The following is an 8427-nucleotide window of genomic DNA, read 5'->3' on the forward strand; positions in this document are numbered from 1 at the left end:
CCCCTCCCACCCCTACTTACCAGCTCCGAGTCCAGGTGCAGCTCCCTGCTGCAGCCACCAGGGACTGTCCAAATCATCAAAGCTCTCCGAATCTTTTCCGAAGATTCGGAGAGCTTTGAATCGATTTGGACCTTTTAACTGGTCCCCTGATTCGATTCAGATTCTGAGATTTAGCCACTGAATGGTGCCAAATCTTCTCCGAATCAAATCACCACCAGAAGCTTCACACAGCCATAGCATCTGGTTAAAAGTGCCAACTGCTTTGAGTTATTTATTGCTATTGAGTTAGTTATTTAGCAGAGTGTGATTGGCCAGCCCGCAGATGGGGCCCTGGCCAGCCTGGGTCATGGGACAATCTGATCCCGGTGGCAGTGGGAGCTGTCTGCTCGCACCCTTGAATGAGCCACTGGGATCAGATTCTCCTGCAACCCAGCCTGGCCCAGGCTGCTGTTCCCTGCCACCCTGCTTCCCTCTCCCGTGACCCAGCGTGGCAGGCAGCAGAGAAGCCCACAGGGATCTTCCCACCACTGCTCCCTGCACCTTGCCCTGGTGCTGCACATCCTGCACATGGGGCTGCACTGAGGGCAGTAGCACAGGGCTGCACCCCTCAAGCCAGCGGCACGTACAGGAGGGCAGAGTGGGGCAAGCAGTGGCGGGTGAGGAGATCCTTGCGTGGCTTCTCTGCTCCCTGCTGCACTGGGTCACAGGGGAGGGAAACAGAGCAGCAGGAAACAGCGGCAAGTGGACCTGCTGTTCCCTGCCAGCATGAGTAGGGCAGCTCCCTGCCAGCACGTGCACCTCTGGCAGGGCTGGGGGCCAGCTCCGGCTAGGGGAGCAGGGGCTGTGAAGGGAGAAGAAGAGGCACAAGCAGGGCCAGGGGGTTGGCAGGCTGATACACAGCCATGGAAAACCATGGTTACTCAAAACTGTATACTGTGGTAGCCAAAATGGTATACAGAATATTAACTGTGGATACTCAAAACTGTGGTTGGCAAAACCGTGGTTGATAAGGGAAACCTCACCCAGTGTGACTTCTGTTAAGCTCTACTTGCTCCATGTGTTTAATTCTGGCTAGTGGCATCTCAAGCTTTGAAAAAGGTGTTTTTGAAAATTCAATAAAATATCCCACTTTGTGAGGGCTGTGCCAGTCTGGGGGCTTTATGCTGTTCCCATCAGGTTTGCGCTAGCCATTTCCTGCCTCTATCTCCTACTTCCTATTCATTTTACTTACCTGAAAACTGTGCTTTTTGCTTATCACTGCACCCTTTTTACATATGGACTTCCCCCTATTTACTGTCTGTCTGGGGATAATAGGAGTACTATAAAAGTAGTTTAATGTATTATCTATGTACAGTTGTAATTAGCTGCTTGAAGAGGTAGAGCGATACTAAGGAATATTTATAGGAGGGGTCCCAAATTGCATGGATATGGTTGGGCCTATGCTGTTTGAACCAAACCTAGTAACTGGGAAGGGAAACTAATTGAGATCAGAAGCTTAGTGTGCAAAGATGTCTGTTTTGCCTGCTGGGACTGGGAACCACTGTACTGTACAGGCTGGAATGTTTATTTGTTTGCTTTCTCATCGTTACAGCTGATGAACTCAGTGGCTTGAAATGTGCATGAGCTGCAAGAAAGGAGAGACTTTTTCAGGCAAGAGACGGGAAATGCAGAGGGAAGGAGTGAAGAATCCCAGATGATGGGCACCACCTAGTGCAACATCAGCGAACATTCGAAAAAGTCATCTTACATTTCTGAAGTGAAAGGAGCAGAAAGCAAGTTATGAGACAAAGGAATAATTGAGTAGGGGTATGGTATTAAGCAGCATCAACAGGCAAGAAGGACGGTATATAAGAAGAGTGGTTGACAGCTGGCGAAGCATGTGTAGGTGTTGTGTGGGTAGAAAGCTTAGAATTAATTAAGTCCCTGATGAAGCTCTGTAGCAAGGGAACTCAGTTGCTTATTAAGTTAACCAACTGCTTAGCTAACAAAAGGACTTCTAAAAACACTTGCTTGTAAAAGAACTGCCTGCAATGGGATGCAGGTTAACTGGAGTGTTGCTATAGAAGGGTACAGAGCTCCCACCCTTATCCCCTTATCCCCCTTAGATCAAACCCACCCATGTCACATATGTAGATTGCAAATGTTTTAGGGCAGTTTCTATTGTTGCTTACAAGGCAATTGTTTCTAACAGTTGTGACTGATCCTTACATACTAAATAATGAACTCTGAGAGAGACTCTTACATGGGCATTCAGGATTGGTCCGGAGAGATCATGAGTGACCGGTGCCTCCTGAATCTGGGGGAGCACCCGCAGAAGCTGCCGATGGTGGCAGCCCTGTCAGGGGGGGCACTAGCCCTGCCAACAGCATCGGTGTCAGCTGTCGGGGGGGCACTGGCCCCGTCAGGGGGGGCACATGCACCCCCTACCAGTTGCCTATGGGAAAGGTAGATGTTGATAACAAGATCTCCACTTGAGTGAAGGTTTTAATGTAAAAGTAGAAGAGGGCAGGTTGTAAGCAGGGTTGGGTGTTGTGCAGCATCAATGGGCTCAACCCTGAAGAACTGAAGCATTCATATATAGAGGGGTATCTCACAGCTACAGTATAGCCATAGCATGACCATTTAACAGCTTGTGCTATTATGAAGTGTGATCCCATCTTGATCATATATCATCCAGTGGGACAAAAGTTCATATCTGGAATATGTCCTTTTGAGACAGAAGGTGTTGCATCATTTAGGTTTACCTTGCTAATTTTAGACATGTGCATTTCTATCCATCATGTTACAAAGTTAACTGCAAACTTTTTGCTCATTTCAATTTAGATCCAGGCCTAATACACACTGCAGATAGAATGCAGGAATTGCCATAAGGATAATGCCAGCAGCCAGCCGACTCACGTTTCTCTACCTATCAGGCACAACCTTCAGCTGCATTGCAATAGGTTCTCCCCATTAAAAGAGGAAGAAAAAGTTGCCAGATTTCATCACTGCTAGGAGAAAGGAAGTGTAACAGGGAACCCAAACCTTGTCATCTCTTTGCAATAGAGGGAGAAGAGAGGGGAACTGACCGCTTCCATGAGCTGAACATTTGGGACTCACAGGGAAAGGGCGTGCATCAAAAGAGACTCAAGCCTGGAGGCCAAGAGCAGCTAAGAAGCCAGGAAAGACTGCAAAGCAGGGGAAGCCAAGAAGCCTATTAATAGACACCTGGACAGCTCTTTCTTCCTTAGGGGCAGTGGCCAAGTGACAAACAAAGGCAGGGCGTAAGGAATATAAACCTGCCCCAAGCTGGGAGGGGAGGAAGGTTCTAGGACAGTGTTTCTCAACCTTCTAAATAGCAAGAACCCCCTATCTTCTGAAAAATTTAGTAAGTACCCCAACACTCAATTTTCCAGGGGATTTTATATTTACAGACTAATGTATGCCATATGTTGGAAGAAAGGCTGTGTGTATAAGGCCACGATATGACAGATTCATAGATGTTAGGGTCGGAAGGGACCTCAATAGATCATCAAGTCCGACCCCCTGCATAGGGACCTTTAGATTTTCAGTCTAACGCTCTCCCAACTGAGCTATTTCAGGTGTGGTAAGGTTTGGGTATGTCTGATCTGATTTGGGATGTCTGATCTGGTGTGAGTAGGGTTGCCTGGGCTAGAGGTGATGTCGGCCAAAGCTAGGAGGGCTGAACCCAGTGCCATGCAAATTATTGGCAAAGCACACCAAATTATTACTGGGGAATTTTAAGTGCACGCAGCATGCCAAATTTTTTACCATACTTTTAACAGGAGGAAGGGGCATGAGAGAGAGGAAAAGAGAGAGAGAGACAGACAAGGAGGCAGCTGCTGCCAGCCATAGAGCCTGGGCTGTTCCCAGCAGGTGGCTGGGAGGCTGCAAGCCCTGCTTCAGCATCACACGCCTTGGAGCAGACGGTGGGAGGGGCCCTGAGGCAGCGCAGCCTGGAGAAGCCCGGTGCCACTGCCAGCCCCTGCCTATAGCCAACCAGGGCTCGGGGCAGCTGCAGCAGGCAGCAGGCAGGCTGCAAACAACTGCACTGGGATCCGCAGCTCCAGCATCCACTCCATGCTGGAAGTGACTGCACATGCACCTCGGAGTGGGGATAGGTATCTGAGGCAGCACAACCCTCCCCCACTCTCTGCTCTGAGGTGTGCATGCAGCATGAAGCTGATGCCAGGGCTGTGGAGTCCAGTGCAGCTGTTCGCAGCCTGCCTGCTGCAGCTGCCCAGAGCCCAGACTGGCTACAGACAGGGCCAGCAGTGACACCATGTTTTTCCTAGCGTTCAGCGGCGGCACTGCGGGGACAGGTTGGGGAGGACTACGGTGAATATTGGGGTGGCAGCAGCCCCCCTCCCATTACCACAGCCTGCCCTAAGTGCTGGGAAAAGCCCAGTGCCACTGCCAGCCCCAGCCTGCAGCGGCAGCCTGTGCCCTCCTGCACACAGTGAACTGTGTGGGCCAGCTCACGGGCAATCCCCACAGTGCAGGAGGGAGCAGGGCAGCGTCCTGCCCCTACCACACTCCCTCCTGCACTGTGTGGGTCTCAGTCTGCCTCCCCCGCCCCCCTAAGCCCAGGCAGGATAAAGAAAAAAACTTACCTGCCTGTGGCTGGGTCGGTGGGGAGTGCACCAGTATCTGTGTGCCTGGCCTCCACATCCTGCAGCAGCCTGTGGCCGGCTTGGGGGGAAGCAGCCGGATGCGAACCCAGCGGCGGCAGGGGAAGCGGCGGCTCCCCCTTGCTATTGGGGATTTCAGCGCCCGCATACCCCCTCCTGTGTCTCGTACCACAAATTGAGAAACTGTGTTCTAAATAGTGGACCTGAGCCGAAGGGCCTCAGCTAGAGGAAAAGGGGCAGAAGCCAAAAAAGCTGAAGCCCAAACAAGGGTTGGGATCTGAGTGGCCCAGTGCTGATTCTGTGTAGAGAGAGAGAGAGTGTGTGAGGAAGAAGATCTCTACAAAGGGCAGATGGAGATCATCAGTGAGGCATGGGCATGGCTTCAGGGGTGAAAGAAAGCCACTATAGTATTCCTAAGGCACCAAGGAAAGGACTATCCAGTCTCAAGGGCAACCGCCTCTGAATATATACAGATTACCATCAGGTCCTAGGAGGTGAGAAGCAGGAGATGGAATAACCTGGGGAATACAGACAGGAAGAGGCAAGGACTGGAGCCCTGACCTGTCACAGGGAGGAAGGAGCAAACCTAATTTTCTCTGATTCTATGAATATGTTCCTGCCCTCCACCTGTGCTGCAGCAGGTGCTGCTGTGCCCCTTTCCAAACCTGTTCCCAATGGAGATGTCTACTTCTGCCCACCTACCCCACACTTCAGCAGAGGAAGCAGTGTTTCATGGGGCTGTGGAGTTGGCTTTGCACCCATCAGAAATCATACCCGTAGTATGATTCTGGATTTGAATCAAAGGCAGTAATTTGGAAACCAAAACACTGGGAAGATAAAAGAGCAGAACTAGGACCCATCTAGCCCCTGCCACATTCCTAGAGCTCCACATGCAGCATGAGTAAGTCCTGTGAGACAGAGCCTCTCTCAGCACTTGCAGCATTCCCTTTCCCACTGCATCCAAATGCCACAGCAGGGCCTGATTCTGTACTGTTCTGCATGTGTAAATCACTGCCTTTGGAGGGAGCTCTCCATTCTGACCCCCCACAGAGCTAAGCCTAGGGAATTCATCATTGCTTGCGAGGGCTGTAATGTGTGTTATTTAAACATGTTTGCATGCTTGTAAGCCTCTCATTTTTGTGTGTGCAGAAACAACATAATAATTGCAAGTTATCCTTCATTCCCTACTTTTCAAAAGAATGTCCTTTAAGATTGAGGCCCAGAGGAGCTCCAGTAACTAAAATCAATGCTAGGATGGAGAGTTTTGGCTTTGTTTCTTGTATTATTCAAGAAAAATCCTAAATGTACAGGGAGGAAGTGACATACACGTACTGTTCATGATGAGAACACATAGCAAATGGAAAACAAATGGCAGGAGCATTCAGGAAGCTTGGCTTCAGATATACTTCAATCTTTTGTATTCCCAGGATAAAAATAACAAGTACAATCTCCTGACTGTCTTTGGACTGAGAAAAAATACAAACAACAGTGGCTGGAGAGGGAATCAAAACTTTTGATGAGTAGTAATTCATTTAGCTTTGAATTCAACTTTCTGCAGAGATTTATATTAATTCTGGTTGTCTACATTTATAGGCTAGATTCATAGGGTCACAGGCAGGTAGGGCTGGAAGGGACAGCCTTCAAGGCAGAATCATCCTGATTAAACCATCCCAGCTAAAATTCCTTTGCTGCAGTTTGAGTCCTAGTCCTGTTCCCTACAGCCACAGAAAGAAGCCCATCGCCATCCTCTCTATAATCACCCTTTAGCTATTTGAAGACTAATATCAAATTCCCCTCATATCAAATTCCACCTTCTCCAGGATAAATAACCCTAGTTCTTTCAGTCTTTCCTCCTAAGTCATGCTTCCTAGGCCCCTAATAACTTTTGTCATTATGCTCTGGACTCTTTCTAATCTGTCCACAACCTTCTTGATGTGTGGGGCCCAGAACTGGGCACAGCACTCCAAGTGAGGTCTTGCCAGTGCTGAATAGAGCAGAAAAATCACTTCTCTTGATTTGCAAGTGACATCCCTGTTAATACAACTCAATATGCTTTTGGCTTTTTTGGCAACAAGAGCACACTATTGACTCATATTCAACTTATGTATACTGTAAACTCCAGGTCCTTCTCTGCAAGACTGCAGCTTTTGTTCCCCAGCCTGTATTTGTGCATGCACTTATTCCATCCCAGGTGTAGGACTTTGCACTTGTTGATTTTTAGCTGATTGATTGGAGAACATTTTTCTGGTACCTCCAGGTCGTTCTGGATCCTAGGACTGCCCTCCAGAATAGCTGCAATTCCACCCAATTTGGTGTTGTCCACTGATTTGCTAAGCATGCACTCAATCTCACAGTCCAAATAATGAATTAAGATACTAAACAACAGTGGAGCTAAAACATACCTCTAGGGATGCCTCCTCCCAACCAGACATTGAGTCAACAAGCATTTGTTGAGCATGATGATCCAACCAGTTATGTATCCACCTTACAGTACTTTCATCTAGTCTGTATTTCTTTAGCTTGTTAATGAGTGTCAAAAGCCTGGTTAAGTATACCACATCCCCGTTTCTTCCCTCATCCACAAAGCCCGTCACTTTATCATAGAAGGAAATCAGTTGGTCAGTAATGACTTGCACTTTCTGAATCCATAATATTCCTGATTATCTTGTTCTCCACTAGATGCTTATAGGGTCTAGGCTCAATTTAATTGAGCCTAGACCCTATTGTGTGTACTGCAACCAGGCACTTCCCTGACCTTGACCATCAGTATCATGATCACTTGCCTGTATGTCGTAGTGGTGGTCCCAACTCTCACCTGCCATGTCTTGATGTTTAAAGATGATCTCAATCAGGGGGTGGTAATTATACCCACCGCTAGACAATGTTATACAGAAATAGGTCTCTTCTGGGGCTCCGACCTCCCCTGTGCCCCAGCCTAGTGCCACCCATATGTTACGCCGCCGTTCATTGGCATCGGTCTTAACAGGCAACTTTTTCTTTCTATTTCAGGCTCTCACGCATCTTGACAGCTATCTCGACAAAATAGAGTCACTGTGGACTACCAGACTTCTTCTTCGGTCTTGGGTGAGTCCAGCATTTGATCTTTCGAGAGTTAAGCCCTCTAGTAGCACTAACACTTAAAAGAAAACAACAAAAAGAAAAGAAATAGAGCCCATCTGGGCTGATGTACCTGGGTCTCAGGGTATATTACACAGTCTGGGGATTTTTTTTCCCCTTTTTAGTGCCAGGTGGTCCCTGGTTGTCTGCTCCAGTACACTGCTGGCTTGCAGAGACCAAGGTATGTCAGATCAAACAAAAAAAAGAGCGAAAAAAAGTAACTAAATATCAGGACCTTATAAGGAGGCGCAGCCACTCTCCTTTCCGCTGGCCTCTTCCTCCATGGCAGGTCCCCCGCTGCTTGTGCTGGTCCGCACTTCTCTCCTTTGCCAGCTCCTGCTGGCTCTCAGTAAGTACTTTCTGTGTTTCCTTTTCTTCATAATGCTTAACAATGGATTCCTTAAGGACCTGCTCCATGATCTTTCCAAGTATAGAGGTCATGCTGACTGGTCTCTAGTTCCCTGGATCCTCCTTCTTCCCTTTCTTTAAGATGGGCACTATATTTTCCCTTTTCCAATCATCCATAGCCTCCAAAATCTCTCAAAGAGAATGGCTCCAAAATGACCTAAGCCAATTCCTTCAGGTCTCCTGTTTTAGGTTTACTGACTTGAAAACATCTAGCTTCTCAAAGTAATCCTTAACTTGTTATTCCACTAATCTAGCCTGTTTGTCTCTTTCC

At 48.2% G+C, this 8427-nt stretch overlaps 1 long non-coding RNA gene across 1 annotated transcript in view; it reads left to right on the top strand.

Moving 5' to 3' along the window:
• LOC112549458 overlaps positions 1-8112 on the top strand; it is a 27422-nt gene extending 19310 nt beyond the window's left edge. The window contains exons 3-5 of the long non-coding RNA XR_003092867.1: positions 1592-1881; positions 2824-3367; positions 7641-8112. This is a non-coding gene — a long non-coding RNA (uncharacterized LOC112549458). The remainder of the gene's footprint in view (positions 1-1591; positions 1882-2823; positions 3368-7640) is intronic.
• The last annotated feature ends 315 nt before the right edge of the window (positions 8113-8427 follow it).

This window comes from Alligator sinensis, unplaced genomic scaffold, assembly GCF_000455745.1.
Source record: "Alligator sinensis unplaced genomic scaffold, ASM45574v1 scaffold787_1, whole genome shotgun sequence".
Classification (NCBI taxonomy): domain Eukaryota; kingdom Metazoa; phylum Chordata; order Crocodylia; family Alligatoridae; genus Alligator; species Alligator sinensis.